Source organism: Sus scrofa, chromosome 13 (assembly GCF_054392235.1).
Source record: "Sus scrofa isolate SSC_HxYL_T2T_F1_AM1 chromosome 13, Sscrofa_HxYL_maternal_Yorkshire_Landrace_v2.0, whole genome shotgun sequence".
Taxonomy (NCBI): domain Eukaryota; kingdom Metazoa; phylum Chordata; class Mammalia; order Artiodactyla; family Suidae; genus Sus; species Sus scrofa.
The window spans coordinates 133,470,513-133,492,358 of record NC_139395.1 but is presented as its reverse complement, the minus strand read 5'-3'; the positions used below and the strand labels follow the sequence as shown (position 1 = coordinate 133,492,358).

The 21,846-nt window shown below is 36.6% G+C and overlaps 1 protein-coding gene across 4 annotated transcripts in view; it reads left to right on the top strand.

Annotated features, from left to right (window-relative positions):
- The first annotated feature begins 225 nt into the window (after nucleotides 1–225).
- Nucleotides 226–21,846, top strand: part of CCDC39 (coiled-coil domain 39 molecular ruler complex subunit) — a 146,957-nt gene continuing 125,336 nt past the window's right edge. For 2 of the 4 annotated variants that reach the window (XM_021071234.2, XM_021071236.2), the window contains exons 1-3: nucleotides 226–312; nucleotides 405–526; nucleotides 1,299–1,356. The gene's annotated coding sequence lies outside the window, so the exon portion shown is untranslated. The remainder of the gene's footprint in view (nucleotides 313–404; nucleotides 527–1,298; nucleotides 1,357–21,846) is intronic. The other 2 variants (XM_084990371.1, XM_084990370.1) reach the window with 1 other exon arrangement.

Sequence of the window (21,846 nt, the reverse complement as noted above, 5' to 3'; positions counted from 1 at the left end):
AGTTATATTGGATTAGAGTCTACCCTAATGACCTCATCTTAACTTAATTACATCTGCAAATGAGGTAGGAGATATATAAGCCCCAGGCTGAGAGCTGCAGCTGGGATACCAGTGGAACATTGGGCCCTGATTAGGTGCCTTCTCATGGATTTTCCAGCTTGACACATGCGCAGAAAAGGCCCTCAGTCTCGGGGAAGGACAAAAGAAGGGAGAAACGGCAAGCTGGAATCCATCTTGGCTGAGAGAAGCGCATACACACAGGACAAAATGTGGAGATGACTGGTTAGAGACAAACTGGAAAACTGCCCCCACGTAAGCAACCTAAGCCGGCCCCTAGTGCCCATAACTCATTCTGAGTGCGCCCGTGTGTTCTTCCATGCGTACTTTGCTTATCTTTTTTACAGTCTTGTTCTCCTTGTGGAATTTTTCCTTCAAAGATGAGGACTGAGGTCTCTCTTCCAGCTTTTCACTGCCAGAATAACAAAGACCCTATTTCCAGATATGGTCACATTCCCAGGTACTGAAGGTAAGGATTTCAACATATCTTTTTGGGAGACAGAATTCAACTCACAACACTGTCACAAACACTAAGGTCTAGTTTTGCCTGTTTTTGAACTTTAGATAAATGGAATCATAAGATAGGTATTGTTTTGGACGTGCTTTTCATCAGTATTAGTTGTGTGATCCATTCACGTAGTGGTGTGTGGTTATAGTTTTATTTGTTTTCATTGTTTTATTGTATCCAGTTGTATCAATATACCAGTTTATTTGTTTACCAATTTTCAATGACATTTTGGGGTGTTTCCAGTTTTTGCTATTATGAACAATGTTGCCATAAATATCCTGCACTACTATCTTGGTGCACACGTCTAAGAATGTCTTTAAGATATACAGAAAAACAGCTAGGACACAGAGGTTGTATATCTTTAACTGCTAATAATGCTTAATTGGTTTTCAACATTTTAGAAACAATCCACAACCATCAACAGTGTGTGGAATTTCATAATTTGTCATATTTTTTGGTCGTTTTTATTTCCCATTTTGTGAAGTTCAAGTGTTTTTTTTCTTTAAAAAAATGTGTTTTAATTTTCTCTTACTGCTTTTTAGGAGTTGATTATATTTTCTGAATATAAATCCTACGTATAATGTCGAATGGAAGTGACGATAGTAGTCATATTTGCCTTGTTCCTGATGACAAAAGTTTTCAAGAGTTTTTATTATGCATAATGTTTGCAGTAGCTTGTTTGTTTGTAAATACCTTTCATTAGTTAAAGAGATTTTCTATTTTTAATTTGCAGTGAGTTTTGTCATGCCTGGATGTTTAATTTTATCCAAAGTAAATTTTTCTGCATTTAGGTAGGTCAGATGCTATTTCTCTTAATCTGCTAATACAATGAATTGCATTTATTGATTTCTTAAAACAGTCTTGAATTTTGGAATAACCTCAATTTAGACATGATAAATTATCCTTTTCATATATTGATAAATTATCCTTTTCATATATTGATAGCTTAGGAGTTTTGCTTCTATGACATGTTAGAGGCTCTTAAGATGGCATTATTTATATATCACTGTAAAAAACAAAAAAGCTGCCAATTAAACGATGACAATACTTTTTTTCATTTAGATTTCAAAATATTTATTGAAATATATCTTTTTTTTTTGGAGTTCCTGTCATGGCTCAGTGGTTAAGGAACCCGAATAGTAACCATGAGGTTTCGGGTTCGATCCCTGGCATTGGTCAGTGGGTTAAGGATCTGGCGTTGCTGTGAGCTATGGTGTAGGTCACAGATGAGGCTCGGATTTGGCATTGTTGTGGCTGTGGTGTAGGCTGGTAGCTACAGCTCTGATTCGACCCCTAGCTTGGGAACCTCCATAAGCCGCTGGTGTGGCCCTAAAAAGACAAAAAGATGAAAAAAAATCTTTTTGGCTTATCTAAACATAAATTATATTATATGGCATTCTTGTACATACCTAGGAAAAAATGAAAAGGAGATAAATTAGTTAAGGTACTCCTAGAATATCTTCTTAGCAGCTATCATGACATATTACATTAAATCTAAAACTCCGTCTTGGTAGTAACTCCATCCATTATCTGGGATGAAGATATATCCCTTGAGAGCACATTTGCTTTTGTTTCTTTGTCTTTTGTCATCTATTTTAGGGCGTATGGAGGTTCCCAGGCTAGGGGTCAAATTGGAGCTGTAGCTGCCAGTCTATGCCATAGCAGCACAGAATCTGAGCCATGTCTGCGACCTGAATCACAGTTCACGGCAACACTAGATCCTTAACCCACTGAGTGAGGCCAGGGATCAAACTGATGTCCTCATAGATACTAGTCGGGTTAGTTAACCACTGAGCCATGACAGGAACTCCTGCTTTTGCCTCTGTTACTGTGGGCCTAGAATTAGTTTTTCTTGAGAATTTGACGTCCATTTCCTTAAAATCTTATTTTAGATTCTCTCTTGTTCCATCTGTGAATGCTGTGCATTTTTTTTCCCTAACGAGACTAGAGTCTCACCTGACTCTAGTGATTCTGGGGAGAGGTGGCATGGGTTGTAGATGGAGTGGCGTATTCTAGGTGTGGGAATGCATCATACTTTCAGAAAGTTGTCATTGGCACTGGGACCCTCTGCCTCTCTGGTTTAAGGGCTCCACATTGTTGCTCTTGTCCAGGATAGGAGCCCTCTGTTGCTCCAGGTTAGTTAAATAGGAACAACATAGTAATTAATGATAGACCCACTTGGCTGCCCTTTCTGTGGTTCCCAGATAATCATCTGGTTAATCACCTAGTTTTCACCAGACTTCTTCCAGCTCTCCAAGTACCCCTTGAGCTACTACCTCTGCCTCGAAGTACCCCTTGAGCTGATTCTGCACATCTTTATTTACTTGATTTCTCCCTCTCTCTCTCTCTTTTTTTTTTTTTTTTTTTTTTTTGCTTTTCAGGGTCGCGGCTGTGGCATATGGAGGTTCCCAGGCTAGGGGTGTAGCCAGAGATACAGCTGCTGGCCTAACACCATAGCCACAGCAATGCCAGATCTGAGCTGAGTCTGTAACGTACACCACAGCTTACGCCAACCCCAGGTCCTTAACCCAACTGTGCGAGGCCAGGGATTGAACCCGCCACCTCATGGTTCTTAGATTTGTTTCTGCTGTGCCATGACGGGAACTCCTGTGATTTTTTTCTTTTAATAACCTCTTCTGCTTCCCATTTTTCAGTAATTTCATATGTTTTTTAAACCAACGTAGCCATCCTTTATTGTTATCCTAGGGCATTGTGGATTTATTAATATTATTTTTCTATTTCTGTAAATCTGGGGTGGGATGTTAGGCTGGAAAATGCATCCATACTGCAGTATTTCTAATTTCATCTACCAGCCTTTTAACAGTGGTTATGTATGGGTAATTTAAAATGTATATTTTTTGTATTTTTAAACTTTCTATAACGTACATATATTACTTTGCTTATTTATATTTTAACTACAAAAACAATTGAAGTATGCTTGTACAAAATCAAAACTGAAACTGCTTCCTCATCCCTACCTCCAATCCCACTTACTCCTCAGAATTAACCACAATTTAGATCAGAATTTCTCAGTCTTGGGTCTGTGGCACCTGAGCCAGATCTTTGTGGTAAGCTGTCCTGTCCATTGTGGGATGTTTAGCATCATCTGTGGCCTTTACCAGGAATGCTAATAACAGCTCTAAATAATGACAGCCAAAATTGTCTTTAGTCATTGTCAAATGTCCCTGGGAAGTAAGATTACCTATGTTGAGAACTACTGATCTAGATTTATGTCTATGAATTTCCAAACACACAGAGAAAAATTACTCATTATATTAAAATAGTAAATAATAAAACCTTTTGCCCTATGAACTGCTAAATCAATATGCTAAAGTATGTTCTTCGAACACTAGCCAGGGGCTAAGAGTGTGATGTGAAAAAAAGATGTTCTGTTGTCAAATAAATTTGAACAATACTGAGTTAAAAAAATTCAATCGTTTTCCTTCCTATTTGACTACTCTGAACCTTTAAGTTATTACTGTGCATTGTGAATCTCCAGGAAGGAGCTATAATCACACCGTTCCCCAAGTTTATGTGGCTGCAGAATCTTTATCACCTTTAGTTCATGGCGCATTTCATGGGACCAATGTTCCCTGGAAACCCAATGGGAAATTCCGCATTGATCCTCTGAGTATAAGAAAGTCTGTGGCAAGAGTTCCCGTTGTGGTGCAGTGGAAACAATCCAACTAGGAACCATGAAGTTGTGGGTTCGATCCCTGGCCTCGCTCAGTGGGTTAAGGATCTGGCGTTGCCCTGAGCTGTGGTGTAGGTTGCAGAGGCGGCTCAGATCTGGCATTGCTGTGGCTGTGGCTGCAAGTAGACCCCTAGCCTGGGAAACTCCATATGGCACAGGTGCTGTCCTAAAAAGACAAAACACACACACACACACATACACACACACACACACACACACACACACAGAAAGTCTGTGGCAGATTTTAAACAAAAATAAAGCTGAAACAAACAACTATTTTATGTTCTCAGTGTTCTCCATGTCCCTACACTGTTTTAACCCTAAGGGAAGTCAAACCATGAGGTAAATTCAGCAGATGAATCAGATTGGCAGGCCCACTTGGCACAGAAGATATGTGACTCTCACTAGCAGGCCAGTTATTTATGGAATACTACTAGTTGTTGCCAGAGAGAGAAAAGGATACCACTACCATTTCAGAGGAGGCTTATTGCATGAGTGGCCATCACAGTTCTAAAATTTTTCCTCTGCTTAAGATTTCAGGCCACTATCTTATTTTTTGTCTCCCCCTGGAGAAGGTGGGTAAAATTATTGCTTTCAACAGAATTACAGTGGCACGGAATTTTTTTTTTTTTTAACTCTCATTGACTTAACCATTTGCTAGAGTCTTTAGATCTTAAAACAAAAATTTAGAGGAATATAAATAAGTGAGGGTCCTTTATCATGTTTCCCTCAGCCTGATTGATCACTGCTCATGTGTGGTGAATTGAAGGCACTTTCTTGTTTTAGCTGCTGTTAGACAAGATCCAGCTTGGACTCTTGGGTTCAGAGCAGGGGTGCACTGCAAAGAGACACTGCTGATTTAAATGAAGGCAGCCTTGGATCACTTGGGTGTTGTGTGGTATAAAAGACAGCAGGGTATAAATGAGCAAAATTTATGCCCTCCTGTTCTTTCCTCTCCTTATGAATGAAATGAGAAAGTGAAAGACTGAAAAAGAAACAAAAGCTGAAGGTAGAAGATGTAGAGGGCCATATTTATGGTATTTCTACTATTTCCAAGCTGATTATTCACTATTCAGAATTGTGAGGCATAGAAAAAATTGTTAAAAATTACATTGACTTATTCAGAGGGACCAGAACAGAAAAAAGTGAAGGCTGTTCCATGTTTATCTAAATAGTCTTAATGTCCATTTTCAAAAGAAAAGCAGCATTATAAGAGTGACCTGTGTCACACTGTTTTTTCTTATCCATGTTGTCACCAGAGGGCACTAGTAAATGTTTATAAAAAGTAAAAACTGTAAAATTTACAGAGTGCAAAATTTTGGTTAAGTCCATTATCCACTCTGTATTTTTAATTTTTTCATCTATAAACAGATATTTACCACTACCACTATATGAAGATCTCAAAAACAGAAATATTTATAACTGTTCCTAAATGAAGGTCCCAATTGTTAAACCTAAAATTCTGCTTTAAATTTAGATGGATTTTTAATACAATAAATTATGACAGGTTTTAACCGTTATAGAAATCTTAGTTTAAAACAGAAATCTGGGAATTCTCGTTGTGGCACAGTGGAAATGAATCTGACTAGTAACGATTGGGATGCAGGTTCAATCCCTGGCCTTGCTCAGTGGGTTAAGGATCCGGCGTTGCTGTGAGCTGTGGTGTAGGTCACAGACATGGCTCAGATCCGGTGTTGCTATGGCTGTGGTGTAGGCCAACAGCTGTGGCTCTGATTTGACCTCTAGCCTGGGAACCTCCATATGCTGCAGGTGTGGCCCTAAAAAGCAAAACAAACAAACAAGAAATCTGGACTTTAAGAGCAGTGGTGTTAACCTATTACTCCTAGGGTGCCATGTTCTTAGGGCTTTACCTTTTTTCCCTAATCTGTCAACCTGCTGTTATGTCCTGACTTTGTGGGTGTATTTCAAGAGGACGGTGTGACTATTTGGGGAGGAGAGTAGGGTAGAGTGAGGTTGAGAGAGATGAGAGAGATTGGAATATAAAGCACTATAGGATTTTGGGTTGAATCCTTAGAGAAGATTTTGTCTCTACCACAAGAAGGGGGAGGAGACAGATAGAAGTGAAATTATGCAATACATGCTTCAAAAGACAATGCACAGACATAATGCTGTTTTGTACAAAACTCGATTTAGTAAAAAATATTTATTTTGGAATATTAAAAGAATAGTTTGTTTAAACAGTAATTACAGGTTTACTAATTAAAGTTACACATTATAGGTTTTTATTTATTGTTACAAATGAAGCAAGGAAAAACTTGAGAACTGAAGAAACTATCATTATTTTGGTAAAGCAGAATAAAGTAATTATGTGTTCAGGACTTGGTGTCAAGCAGATATGGAAATGACTTGTTTTCTAAAAAGGAAATGAATGGGGAAAAAAAGAAAATTAATTCAACTGATACTTAAGATAAAATTTGTTGAATGTGAACTTGGTCTTAATAGTCTCGGTTGCTACAAAGCCACTCTTTGCAATTTCTCCGACTTATAAAATTAAAAAAAAAATTATTGGAGTATAGTTGACTTACAATGTTGTGGTAATTTCAGAGGTACAGCAAAGTGAATCAGTTATACATATATCCATTCTTTCTCACATTCTTTTACCATATAGGTTATTAAAGAATATTGAGTAGATTTCCCTGTGCTAGACAGTAGGTCCTTGTTATATATTTTATATATAGTGGCATGTATATATTAACCCCAGACTCCTAATTTATCCTCCCCTTCCTTTGATAACCATAAATTTGATTTTGAACTACTTCTTTTTGTAAATAAGTTATGTATCATTTTTATTAGATTCCACATATAAGTGATATCATATATTTGTCTTTCTCTGACTTAACTTCATTTAGTATGATCATCTCTAGGTCCATCCATGTTGTTGCAAATGGCATTGTTTTGTAGGGCTTTTAAATGGCTGAGTGATAATTCATTGTGTGTGTGTGTGTGTGTGTGTGTGTGTGTGTGTGTGTGTGTGTGTATGTCCTCTTGATGGACATTTAGCAGCTTCTATGTCTTGGCTATTGTAAATAGTGCAGCAGTGATATTGGGATGCATGCATCTTTTTGAATTATGGTTTTCTGTAGATATATGCCCAGGAGTGGGGTTGCTGGATCAAATGGTAGTTCTATATTTAGTTTTTTAAGGAACCTCCGTACTGTTCTTCATATTGGTTGCACCAGTTTACATTTCCACCAACAGTTTCGGAAGGTTCCCTTTTCTCTACACCCTCTCCAGCATTTATTATTTGTAGACCTTTTTTTTTTTTTTTTGCCTTTTTTGGGGGGTCGCACCTGAGGCATGTGGAATTTCCCAGGTTAGGGGTTGAATTAGAGCTGCAGCCACTGGCCTACACCACAGCCACAGTAAAGCCAGATCTGAGCTGTGTCTGCGACCTACACCACAGTCCAGGGCAACGCCGGATCCTTAACCCACTGAGCAAGGCCAGGGATCGAACCTGCCTCCTTGTAGATGCTAGTCAGATTAGTTTCCACTGAGCCACAACGAGAACTCCTGTAGCCATTTTTGATGATAGCCTTTCTGACCAGTGTGAGGTGATAACTCATAGTTTTGACTTGGATTTCTCTAAAAATTAGCCATGGTGAGCTTCTTTTTGTGTCTGTTGGTTATATGTGTGTCTTCTTTGGGGAAATGCCTGCTTAGGTGTTCTGCGCATTCTTTGATTGGGTTGTTTGGGTTTTTTGATATAAAGCTGCACGAGATGTTTGTATATTTTGAAGATTAATCCCTTGTTAGTTCCTTCATTTGCAAATATTTTCTTCCATTCTGTGTGCTGTCTTTGTTTTTAATGTTTCCTTTGCTGTTCAAAAGCTTTTAATTAGGTACTATTTGTTTATTTTTTTAAGGTTTCATTACTCTCAGAGGGGGATCAAAAAAGATGTTTCTGTGATTCATGTCAAGGAGTGTTCTTCCTATGTTTTCCTCTATGAGTTTTATAGCATCTGGCCTTACATTTAGGTCTTTAAACCATTTTGATTTATTTTTGTGTATGGTGTTAGAGAATGTTCTAATTTCATTCTTTTACATGTAGCTGTCCAGTTTTCCCAGGACCACTTATTGAAGAGATTGTCTTTTCTCTATTGTATGTTCTTGCCTCCTTTGTCAAAGATTAGTCAACTATAGGTGCATGGTTTGTCTCTGGGCTTTATATGCTATTCCACTGATGTATATTTTTGTTTTTGTGCCTGTACCGTACTGCTTTGATGACTACAGCTTTGTAGTATAGTCTGAAATCAGGGAGCCTGATTCCTCCAATTCTGTGGATTTTTTTTTTTTTTTTGATCAAGGTTGCTTTGGATATTCAGGGTCTTTTGTGTTTCCATACAAATTATAGCATTTTTTTTTGTTCTAGTACTATGAAAAATGCCATTGGTATTTTCATAGGGACTGCATTGACTCTGTAGATTGCCTTGGTTAATATAGACTTTTTGATGATATTGATTCTTCAAATCCAAGAACATGGTATATCTGTTTGTGTCATCTTTGATTTCTTTTATCAATGTCTTTTTTTTTTTTTTTTTTTTGGTCTTTTTGTCTTTTTGCCTTTTCTTGAGCCATTCCTACAGCATATGGAGGTGCCAGGCTAGGGGTCTAATTGGAGCTGTAGCTGCCAGCCTACACCACAGCCACAGCAATGCAGAATCTGAGCCATGTCTGTGACCTACACCACAGCTCATGGCAATGCCAGATCCTTAACCCACTGAGCAAGGCCAGGGATCCAACCCACAACCTCATGGTTCCTAGTTGGATTCGTTAACCACTGTGCCATGACAGGAACTCCTTTTATCAGTGTCTTTATAGTTTTCAGAGTACAGTTCTTTTGCCTCCTTAGGTAGGCTTATTCCTAGGTATTTTATTCTCTTTGTGATTGTAAATGGTATTGTTTCCTTAATTTCTCTTTCTAACCTTTTGTTGTTAGAGTATAGGAATACAAAAGAATTCCCTATATTAATCTTGTATCCTGCAACCTTACTGAATTCATTGGTGAGCTCTAGTAGTTTTCTAGTAGCATCTTTAGTTTTTCCAGTGTATAGTGTCATGTCATCTGCAAACAGTGATAGTTTTACTTATTTTTTTCCAATTTGGATTCCATTTGTTTCTTTTTCTTCTTTGATTGGCATGGCTAGGACTTCCAAAACTATGTTGAATGAAAGTGGTGAGAGTAGACATCCCTGTCTTGTTCCTGATCTTAGTGGAAATGCTTTCAGCTTTTCACCCTGGAGAATGATGTTAGCTGACGGTTTGTCATATATGTCTTTTATTATGTTGAGGTAAGTTTCTCTATGCTCACTTTCTGGTTCCTAGTCGGATTAATTTCTGCTGTACCATGACCAGAACTCCAGTGCCCACTTTCTGGAGAGGTTTTTTTTTTTTTTTTAATCATAAATGGGTGCTGAACTTCCTCAAAATCTTTTACTGAATCTATTGATGACCATGGGATTTTTATTCTTCAGTTTGTTAATGTGGTGTATCACACTGAATAATTTGCAGATATTGAAGAATGCTTGTATTCTTGCATCCCTGGGATAAATACCACATGGTGTGCGATATTTTTAATGTATTGTTGGATTCCATTTGCAAATATTTTGTTGAAGATTTTTGCATCTGTGTTCATCAGTGATATTGGCTTATAATTTTCTTTCTTTTTGGTATTCTTGTCTGGTTTTAGTATCAGGGTGATGATGGCCTCAGAAGAAGCTTGGGAGTATTCCTTCATTTGCAATTTTTTGGAAGAGTTTCAGTAGGGATAGATGTTAACTCTTCTCTGAATGTTTTATGGAATTCACCTGTGAAGCCATCCGGTCCTTGGCTTTTGTTGGAAGTTTTAAAATCACAGTTTCAATTTCAGTACTTATGGTTGGTCTATTCATCTTTTCTGTTTGTTTCTGGTTCGGTCTTGGAAAGTTGTACCTTTGCAAGAATTTGTCCATTTCTTCTAGGTTGTTCATTTTATTGGCATGTAGTTGGTTGCAGTAGTCTTTTATAATCCTTTGTATTTCTGTGGTGTCAGTTGTAATTTCTCCTTTTACATTTCTAATTTTATTGATTTGAACCCTCTTCCTTTTTTCCTTGGTGAGTCTGGTTAAAGGTCTATTAATTTTGCTTATCTTTCCAAAGAACCAGCTTTTAGTTTTATTCATCTTTTCTATTTTCTTCATCTCTATCTCATTGATTTCTGCTCTGATCTTTTGATTCCCTTCTACTAACTTTGGGTTTTGTTTGATCTTCTTTCTGTAGTTGCTTTGTGTTAGGTCAGGTTGTTTGAGATTTTTCTTGTTTCCTGAGGTAAGATTGTATTCCTGTAAACTTCCCTCTTGGAACTGCTTTTGATGCATCTCATAGGTTTTGGATAGTTGTGTTTTCATTTTCATGTCTCTTGTTCCTCTTTGATTTCTTCAGTGATCCATTGTTGTTTAGTAACATATTATTTAGCCTCCATGTGTTTTCTAACGTTTTTTGGTAGTTGATTTCTAATTTCAGAATGTTACCGTTGGAAAAGATGTTTGACATGATTTCAGTTTTCTGAAATTTACTAAGGGTTGGTTTGTCAACCCAGATGTGATCTATCCTGGAGAATGTTCTGTATGCATTTGAGAGGAATGTGTATTCTGTTGCTGTTAGATGGAATGTTCTATAAATAGCAGTTAAGTCCATCTAGTCTAATGTGTCATTTAAAGCCTGTGTTTCTTAATTGATTTTGTTTTTTTGGTCTGGATGAACTGTCGATGTGAGGTGTTAAAGCTCCCCACTGTTATTGTGTTGTTGCCAATTTATTCTTTTATGGCTGTTAGTATTTGCAGTATATTGTTGTGTTCCTATTGATGGGTGCATATATGTTTACACTTCTCCTACTCCTAATTCTTCATTTTTATCATCACAGTAAACATTAGAAAACTGTAAGGGGTTCCTTAGATTGAGAAAACATCTCTGCTTGTATTTCCCTCATAAAATAAGGCTGATATAAAAGAGGATAAAAGGCTGTAGATTTTCAAAATTATCATCATCTTTAGAGTTATACTTGGTAAAAAAAATACAGGCTAACTTTAACAGCTGTATACAGCAAGATCTTTTCTAAAACCTTGAAACCAAAGCCAGATGTTGACTGACCCTATTCATCCACAAAGACTGACTTTTCATGAAGGCCCGACTTTATGCATTCATAAGAAATCGAAATGAGATATACAAGTGAAATGTTTGTTTTTTTAATTGAAGATTTGTGAGTATAAAAAGGGGTCTTACACACAAAAAAATCAGCGTTTCTCCAGAAAAATCCCCACAAACTATCTGTTCTTCTAGGAATCTTATCCCAGCTTTTAGTCACCAGGTATGTCTTTTCTGTCCCATTTGTTGCCATGATTTGCTTCTAAGAAACTCTTTTTTTTTTTTTTGTCTTTTTGCCTTTTCTTGAGCTGCTCCCACGGCACATGGAGGTTCCCAGGCTACAGGTCTAATCGGAGCTGTAGCCGCCGGCCTGCACCAGAGCCACAGCAATGCCAGATCTGAGCCATGTCTGCGACCTACATACACCACAGCTCATGGCAACACCAGACCCTTAACACACTGAGCAAGGCCAGGGATCGAACCCGCAACCTCATGGTTCCTAGTCAGATTCACTAACCACTGCGCCATGACGGGAATTCCTCTAAGAAACTCTTAATTCTGATGCTTCCTTGCCGTTCTTTTCATGAACAATGCCATCTTCCCATGAAAACTGAGAGCCACATGAGGCTTAATTTAACCAGAAGTGGGCTATCAAAGCAGCATCTCAATAGCACTGGTCCTTTTTCTAATGAAACTGTTATTCCAGATATTGAGAGTTTATTGTTAAATAAGTAATATGTGCTCATACAAATAAACAAAATTCAGAAAGTCATTGTTATTTCCCTGTGGAGTAGTGAATAAGAAAATGTAATTACTGAGAATTACTTATTATGAAGAGCATGTAACCCTATTTCTCATGGAATATTTTCTTTTTTTTCTTTCTTTTTTTTTTTTTTTTTTTGTCTTTTTGCCATTTTCTTGGGCCGCTTTCGCGGCATATGGAGGTTCCCAGGCTAGGGGTCGAATTGGAGCTGTAGCCACCAGCCTACGCCAGAGCCACAGCATCGCTGGATCAAAGCCGCGTCTGCAACCTACATCACAGTTCACGGCAATGCCAGATCATTAACCCACTGAGCAAGGGCAGGGACCGAACCTGCAACCTCATGGTTCCTAGTTGGGTTCGTTAACCACTGCGCCACGACGGGAACTCCCCCTCATGGAATATTTTCAAAGACAAATCTCTTTTTTTTTTTTTTTTTCTGCTGCACCTAATACTTGTGGAAGTTCCCAGGCCAGGGATTGAACCCATGCCACAGAAGTGACCTGAGCCACAGCAGTGACAAGACTAGATTCTTAACCTACTGAGACACAAAGACTTAATCTTGACTTTAAAACATTGTAGAGGACTGAGGCTCCTTAAATGCTAAAGTGCAGAAGAAAGTGTTCCTTTAAAAATATGGGACACTGGTAGGTTCTTAAGGATATTGATATCACAGTTGAGCTCAGTTTCATGGTGTATTCATTTTCTAGTTCTGCATAAAAAATAACCACAAATTTAGTGGCTCAAAAAATTTTATGGCTTAGCTAGATCCTATGCTCAGAGACTTAGAGGTCTCCAATCAATGTGTCAGCTGGGCTGTGTTCTTCTCTGGAAGTCAGGATTCTCTTCAAAGTCAAATTGTTGACAGAATTTATGAGATTATAGGACTGAGGTCACCCTTTTCTTGATGGTTATAAGCTTGGGGCTATCTCAGTTCCTAAAGTCTACCTGAAGTTCTCTGAGCCTGTCTCATTTTTGTGCTGATAAAAAAGCATGAGACTCCTAGGTCAGAAATTAAAGACAGTTTACTATAGTAATAGCAACAGTCAGAGTGCCAACATTGCATAGATTCCCTGTTCCCCATCCCACAAGGCCATGTGAAAAGGACTGGATAGATAGATGCCCATGCATTATAAGAAAGGAACCCTGAGTTTATGGAAACTAGTTCTTTTGTAATGGACAGTAAGTATATCTACCATTTATTTTAAAGGGAGATACTATCTCTATCTTTCAAGGCTGTTTGTTATATAAACACACCTGAAAAGACCTTTCAAAATAAACACAGAAAGTGCATCTGTTCAAAAGACATGGAAAATTATCTCTAAACAACAACCACTATGCAGTTTTTAAAATCAAGACATTAAAATTGATATAGTACTATTACTTAATCTAAAGACTTAATAAAATTTCACCAATCATTCCATTAATGTCCTCTCTCTGAGTGGTCACCTGTTGCATTCACCTGTCTTGTCTCCTTCATCTCCTTTAATACAGAGCAGTTCATCATTCTTAGTCTTTTATGTCCTAGACACTTTTGAAGAAAATGGGATATTTTGTAGAAGGTACTTTATGTTTGTTTTGTCTGATATTTCCTCACTATTAAATTCATATTGTGCATTTTTTATAAGAATCCACAAAAGTGGTGTTCGTCCATTTTAGTGCATAATATTAAGAGTTGCTGATGTCATTTTATCCCACTGGCTAGTAATGCTAACACTGATTGCTTGGTCAAGGTGGTATCTGCCAGGTTTTCTCTGTTACAAAATGTAAAACGTAAGATTTTCCCTTTGTAGTTAATTAATCTCTTATAAGGAGATATTTTGAGACTATATAAATCCGCTTTCTTTAATCATAATTTTGCCCATGAATTTCAGCATCAATTGATGATTCTTGCCAGAAACAGTTATTACTGTGGTATTTGCCAAATGATAACTTTCTATTTCCATTTTCCTTTAGCATTTTATTAGGTAGAATTCTACTATAACAAACAGCCTTTCCTTCTCATTTATTTGTTAGCTGTTTATATCAGCATGGGCTTGATAATTATTTTATTTGGGGGGATTCTAATTCATTATTGTCACTATTTTGCTACTCAAATTGTGGCAGATTTGGCCATCAGGAATCTCTTCAAGTTGGCTCTTCTGTCCTTCTCACAGTCCCCATCATTTTTTTGAGTATTTCCTTACTTGCTAACAGTTACCATTAGTGCTAGGATATCATTGCCTCTGGATCGTCTCAGCAGACAAACCTAGAAACTATATGTATACACACGGACACATAAATACACAGACATACATATACACACAAATAATACACCCTCATAGCTGTCTATATATTAAAAACCATGAATTTATACTCCAATTCCATTCTACCTTCAAAATGTTTATTCTAGTCTTTTCCCTTTCCTTTTTTTTTTTTAGCAAATTTTTTCTTTAAAAATGTCTTCATTTTTTTTGCACATTTCCTTCTCCTTACCCCAAGCTTTCACAGATCTAAGTTCTCTCCCTAAATGATTGTCTTTTCCAGAATGTCTATAATTGGAATCATAGAGTACATAGTCTTTTGTGTCTAGTTTTTTTCAGTTAACATAATGCTTCTGAAATCCATACATGTTACATGTATTAATGACTTGTTCTTATTTATTGGTGAGTAGTATTCCATTGTATAATGTACTTCAATTTGTTTATCCATTTCCCAATTGATAGACCTTTCTTATTTTTACCTTTTTATTGAGGTATATTTGATTTATAATGTTGTATTAGTTTCAGGTATACAGCAAAGTGATTCAGTTATATATATTCTTTTCAGTTTCTTTTCCATTGTAGTTGATTACAAGATAGTGAATATAGTTCCCTGTGCCATATAAGTCCCCGTTTTTTATCTAGTTTATATACAGTAGTGTGTATCTGTTCATCTCAAACTCCTAATTTATACCTCTCACCTCCCAGTGTTTAATTGTATTAGTTATATTTTGTCACATTTGATATTTATACATTATTCCTCCTTTGTCTTCATTTTTTGGTTGTAATAATCTACTATCATGCTATATATACACATACTTATTTCAGCTGATGTTTTCTCAGTTATTTTTTGGTTGGATGAAGCTTATTCTCTAGAACTATGCTGTCCCAAATGGAGTCACCAGCTGCATGTGGACACTGAGGACTCGAGATATGGTTAGACTGAATATGGTATAAATATAAAATACAGACTGGATTTCAAAGACTTAGTAAAAGGAAAAATATAAAATATCTCAATAATTCTATATTGACCATGTTGAAATTTTAATATTTTGGATACATAGTATTAAATGATGTATATATTTTTTACATTTAAAAATTGGCTGACACAAGATATTAAATATTTTTTTAAAAACAAAATATCTGCTTGTCTTACTGTATGTAAAAAAAAAAAAAAAAAAAAAAAAAAAGGAGTTCCCGTCGTGGTGCAGTGGTTAATGAATCTGACTGGGAACCATGAGGTTGCGGGTTCGATCCCAGCCCTTGCTCAGAGGGTTAACGATCCGGTGTTGCCATGAGCTGTGGTGTAGGTCACAGCCGCAGCTCGGATCCTGTGTTGCTGTGGCTCTGGCGTAGGCTGGCAGCTACAGCTCCAATTGGACCCCTAGCCTGGGAACCTCTCCAAGAAATGGCAAAAAGACAAAAAAAAAAAAAAAAAGAACAAGAAGAAAGGATATAGGGATGATTAAGGGAAAAGGAGACAATCATTTGTTCTCGGAGTCCTCATACAAGGAGGTGAATATGATTTGGAGTTTGAATAGTTTACAAGTTGCTTGTTTGACATAATAATATGTTGTGCGTGTTTATTATTAAGCTGTTAACCTTCAAACCCACACTTCTTTTCTCTGTGAGATACTAGGGCTGGGACTCTGCAACCATATTTCTGTTTTGTTACATTTCAGCTTTTCTGGTATGCTCTGTCAATAGGGGGTGCTGGGGAAGATAAACAAGCTAAAGGAGGTCAGAGGACTAGATTGCTTCCTGTTCTGCTTTTACTTCCTGTTCCTGTCATTTGGTTCCAACAGCAGTTGGTTTCTGAAGGACTGCTTGGTCCTAGTTCATATGTTTTCTAGAACTAGCCCTATCACAGCTTCTCAGAGATTCCAGTGTCTGCTTCCCGGTGACCCCTCCTCTAAGGTTCAAGTTCCAGCCCTATAGGTCCCTTCTCCAAACTTTCCAGCTTTAGTAATTAGGTCAAGTTTTCCTTTTACATTTATCTGGGAGAAATTTCAAAAGGTGTTGGCTCTTTTACAGGGCAAATTACTATTTAATACACTGGAGAAGTTTACTTATCTGCCGAACACTTCTTGGTGAAATTTTTAAAAATTAAATTTGTATTATGATTACAAAAGTAACTTATATTCATGTCAAAATATATTTGAGAAGTTTTGTGCCAATTTATACTCCCACTTGCAATTATAGGACTGCTTATCTTAAACTGAAATTTAAAAAATAGTAATTTTCAGATTGTAATTATAAAGGAAATACACATTTATAAGAGAAAATTTAGAAAGTACATAAAATTGAAGAAGAAAATTTAAATTACCTCAAATCGTATTCTTTATATTCAAGCAGTATTAGCTTTTTATTTTTTCACATTCTTCAGGCTTTTAACCTTACTTAGAAAAGCTGTGAGTTCCCATTGTGGCACAGTGGAAACGAATCTGACTAGTATCCATGAGGATGTGGGTTCAATCCCTGGCCTCGCTCAGTGAGTGGGGGATCTGGCATTGCCATGAGCTGTGGTATAGGTCACACCTTCATCTCAGATCTGGTGTTGCTGTGGCTGTGGTGTAGGCTGGCAGCTGTAGCTGCTATTTGACCCCTAGCCTGGAAACTTGCATGTGCCTGGGTGTGGCCCTAAAAAGCAAAAGCAAAAAAAAAAAAAAAAAAAAAAGAGAGAAAAAAAAGCTGTCAAAATGATATACATTGTTTGAAATAAAACCAAAAATAAACAAATGGGACCTAATGACAATTAAAAACTTTTGCACAGCAAAGGAAACCATAAAATGACAACCTACCAACTGGGAGAAAATATTTGCAAACAGTGCTACCTATGAGGGATTAATTTCCAAAATGTATAAACAGCTCATATAACTTAATATAAAAAACCAAACAATCCAATTAAAAAACTGGGCAGAAAATGTAAATAGACATTTCTCCAAAGAAGATATACAGATGGCCAATATTCACATGAAAAAATGCTCAACATTGCTAATTATTAGCGAAATGCAAGTCAAAAGTACAATGAGGTATCACTTCATACAGGTCAGAATGGCCATCATTAAAAAGTCTACAAGTAATAAATGTTGGAGAGGGTATAGAAAAAAGGGAACCCTCCTACACTGTTGGTGGGAATGTTAGTTGGTGTAGCCACCTTTGAGAACTGTAATGGAGGTTTCTTAAAAAACTAAAAATAGAGTTATCATATGATCTTTCAATTCCACTCCTCAGCACATATCCAGAAAAGATGAAAATTCTAATTCAAAAAGATACATGCACCCCATTGTTCATAGCATACAATAACCAAGACATGGAAACAACCTAAGTGTCCATCGACAGAGGAATGGATAAAGAAGATTTGGTATGTATGATATATACTAAATTTTATATATACTATTACTCACCCACAAAAGAGAATGGAATAATGCCATTTGTAGCAAAATGGTTAGACCTAGAGATTATCATATTAAGTGAAGTAGGCCAGACAAAGACAAATATCATATGATATCACTTATATGTGGAATATAAAAAGATGATACAAATGAACTTATCTGCAAAATAGCAACAGACTCTCAGACATAGAAAACAAACTTACTTTTACCAAACGGAATAGTGGGGGTGAGAGGAAGAGATAAATTAAGAGTTTGGGATTAACATATACACAATACTATATATAAAATAAACAAGGGAGTTCCCATCGTGGCTCAGCGGTAACAACCTGACTAGCATCCAAGAAGACGCCAGTTCAATCCCTGGCCTTGCTTAGTGGGATTTGGCATTGCCGTGAGATGTGGTATAGGTTGCAGACATGGCTCAGATCCAGCATTGTGGCTGTGTCGTAGGCTGACAGCTACAGCTCCAAATTGACTCCTAGCTTGGGAACTTCCATATGTCACAGGTGTGGCTCTAAAAAGCAAAAATAAATAAAATAAAAAAGAAAACAAACAAGGACCAACTGTATAGCACAGGGAATTATATTCAGTATTTTGTAATAACATGTAGTGAAAAAGAATCTGGAGTTCCTATCATGGCTCAGCGGAAATGAACCTGACTAGTATCCATGAGGATGCAGGTTCAACCCCTGGCCTTGCTCAGTGGGTTAAGGGTCCGGCATTGCCATGAGCCATGGTGTAGGTCGCAGATGTGGCTTGGATCTGACGTTGCAGTGGCTGCGGCCAGCGGCTATAGTTCTGATTAGACCCCCAGTCTGGGAACCCCCATATACCGTGGGTGTGGCCCTAAAAAAGTCAAAATAAATGAATAATAAAAAAAATTTTTTAAAGAATCTGAAAATGAGAACTTGCTATATACCTAGAACTAACACAACATTGTAAATTAACTATACTGCAATTTAAAAATGGTTAAAAATAATGCATATTGTTTGTAAAAAAATTCTAACAATTTAAAAGTAAAAGGTGCTTTACCTCTTCTTTTTCTAATTCCAATTCCATTCTTGGACATTATGTTGCTTTTTATATTAGCATTACAATGTAATTTTCATGTTATTATAAACTTTGGTATAAATACATAATATATCATTATATAAATATACACAAATTTCTTTACACACTGTCAGAGGGTTTGTTTCCAATATTTCCCTATTATAAGTTTGTAGGGAACATTTTTGTACAAATTTGTTTTCCTAAATTTAAATTTTTTTCCCTGAAGTGGAATCACTGAGTTAAAGAGTATTCATATTTTTTAAGGTCTTGCTATCTAATGTAAAATTGCTTTTGAAAAACATTGTCGTGAATTTATACTTCCAAGGACAATAGAATTCCTAAACAGGAATTTCAAATACCATTACTGATAACAGATTCTCTTTTTTAAAATTATAGTTGATTTACATTGTTGTGCCTATTTCTGCTCTCCAGAAGTATTTTTTTTTTATTAAAGTACAGTGATAACAGATTCTCAATAAGAGGCTTTCTATTTTCTTGTAAAGCCACTTTACACAGGTGCCTTTTTAGTTACACTAATTTAACTGCATTGCCTGTCCAATCATATCCTCCATGATGAGACTGATTCCAAATAAAGATATTTCAATCTCTTAAAAAATGTTTCTATTCTATCCCAGAAGAACAATAGCTGCCAATTTTACATCCTTGGGATATTTCCTATTGGACACTGTCTCAGTGGCTATCAACCTTTAGAGAGCATAATCCCAGAGATGCGGTTGGGGGCAGGAGTGGAATGTCAGTTTGCAGAACATGGGCCTGGACTCTGCAGAGTATGAGTTGGTAGGTCTGATGTTGGGTCCCAGGAATCTATATATTTAACAAGGTATTCTGGCCATGATCTCTTCCTGTACAAAGAGAGACTGATCTGTGGATTAAATCACTGATTCCTAATGTTTGTTTCATGATGAACAGTGGTTAATTGTGAAAAGGGAGCCATTGAGTAAAAATTAATGTGGGAAATGCAGGGTTAAACATATTAAACAGATTTAAATATGTTTTTCAGAGTTTTAAAAAATATGCTAAAGATGCCCTGTGGCTTTCCAAGGAGGGCTTTTTTGGTAGAGTATTCCAAATTTGTATCACTCATTGAATTCATTTTATTGTTTATTTTATTTAGTTTTAGGTAGGCCAGCTATTAACATCTGGTGTTCCTAGGAGCAACACCAGAATCCTGAATTAAGTGATTTTTCTATCACAGTATTTCCCACTATCTCCTTAGTACCTTGAAAAATTTAATAGACTTCCCAGACACATAGTTTTTCCATAGTTGAGGCAAAATAAAATCCTTGAATTTGTATATCTAAATTATCAGGGCTGGACCAAGTGACTTCCTAGCAAAAACACATTAACTTTTTTCTTTATATTCAAATGCCTTTTCCCTTCATTCTCTTAATAAAAGGTATACCAAAGAAATCTGTTTTGAAGCTCTCCGTTTCTTATTAGTGCCTATTAACTAAGGTAAGATGTGATCTAGAAGAACTTCATATAATAGAAATAAAGTTCATGTGACCAAAAATTTAACACTCATCCAACAACAACTGCTTTAGAAAGTAACAGGGTCTTTATTGTTTAGAATTTCCGATGTTGGAGTTTTATTCAAAGGGTTATAAAAAATGTCTTTTGAAACACTCCTGGAGCAAATTATTTTGGCTGAATTATAAATCCTTAAAAGGGGCTTATTATAATGGAAACAGAGTTAGAATAAACTCAAAACAGCATTTGTAGGTAGCACTGTATAATGAGGATTGAGTGCATTGCTATATTATGACTGCAAGTGTATCTTTTCACTATCTCTGTAAAGCACTCCTAGCTTTTATACACAGTGTTATTGGTCAAGTACTCTGTGAGTTTCCCTGTTTCTTTTCATCTGATTATTTAATACATCTTCTGCATATGAAGTACCACAATCCCATATGACCCTGTCAGATTTAAATTATTAGCCCTGAATCATTCTTCTTTTAGAAATGTTCTACATATTTATCTGTGGAAGTAAATAACAGCTTCCACTGAGCATGTCAACAACTCTATAAAACGTTCTAGCCAACTTGGATGAGTCCTATCTTCTTAATAGCAGCATCTTAAGTTTGATTTGTTGGTAAGAATAGGAAGGTCATTGAAGGTTGACTAACTTTGTACTGGTGCTTTATAATTTGTAAAGCATTTAATACACTGATCAAATAAGAGAAAACTTGAAATTCTGTTTTTATCTTCATTTTGCAAAGTTGCAGAGACTGAGAGTCAACTAAATTAAACACCTCATTGAAAGCATCTTATTGAGGAAATGATGCAGCTAGGACTCTAGCTGTTTATTGGTATCTAAACAGCTACTTAGATTCCTGTTGGTATCTCTGTTTATTGGTATCTAAACAGCTACTTAGATTCCGTATTGGTATCTAAAGATACACTTGCAGTCATAATATAGCAATGTACTCAATCCTCATTATACAGGTAATTTGATGTAATCTGTATTCTTTCTACCATGTAAAGTTTCACCTCTCCAAGTTACTTTCTACTCAGACAGTATAAACTCCAAGAGAATGTTCTTGTTTAAATCTGTGCTCACCTTGAAGATCAGCAAGGAATCCACCAGCTTTCTGGTTAAACTGTCCATGTAATTTCATGAAGGCAGTGGGATGCTGGGAGCTGAATGAGTTACAAAGACCTGGTTTGAGTACTTGCTGCCTTCCCTCTCTCTCACTCCCTGCTGCTGAGTCTTATTAGGCCTGTACCCTGGAGGATGTTACTTTCTATGAGTTTGATTCCTATTTGTAAAAATGGGGACAGTAGTATTTACTTCAGGGAGGCTGTTGTGAATTAAATTAATGTTATGAAGTTTATGAAAATATTTTGGGGATATGCGGAGTGGAAGACTAAGGATACCAGTAACTTTTCAAAATGTGGAATGGTAGCTATTTTTAATGTCATTTGCAGAAATTGACAATATTGAATTTTACCTGAGTTCCCTGATCCTGGAAAACAGTGAA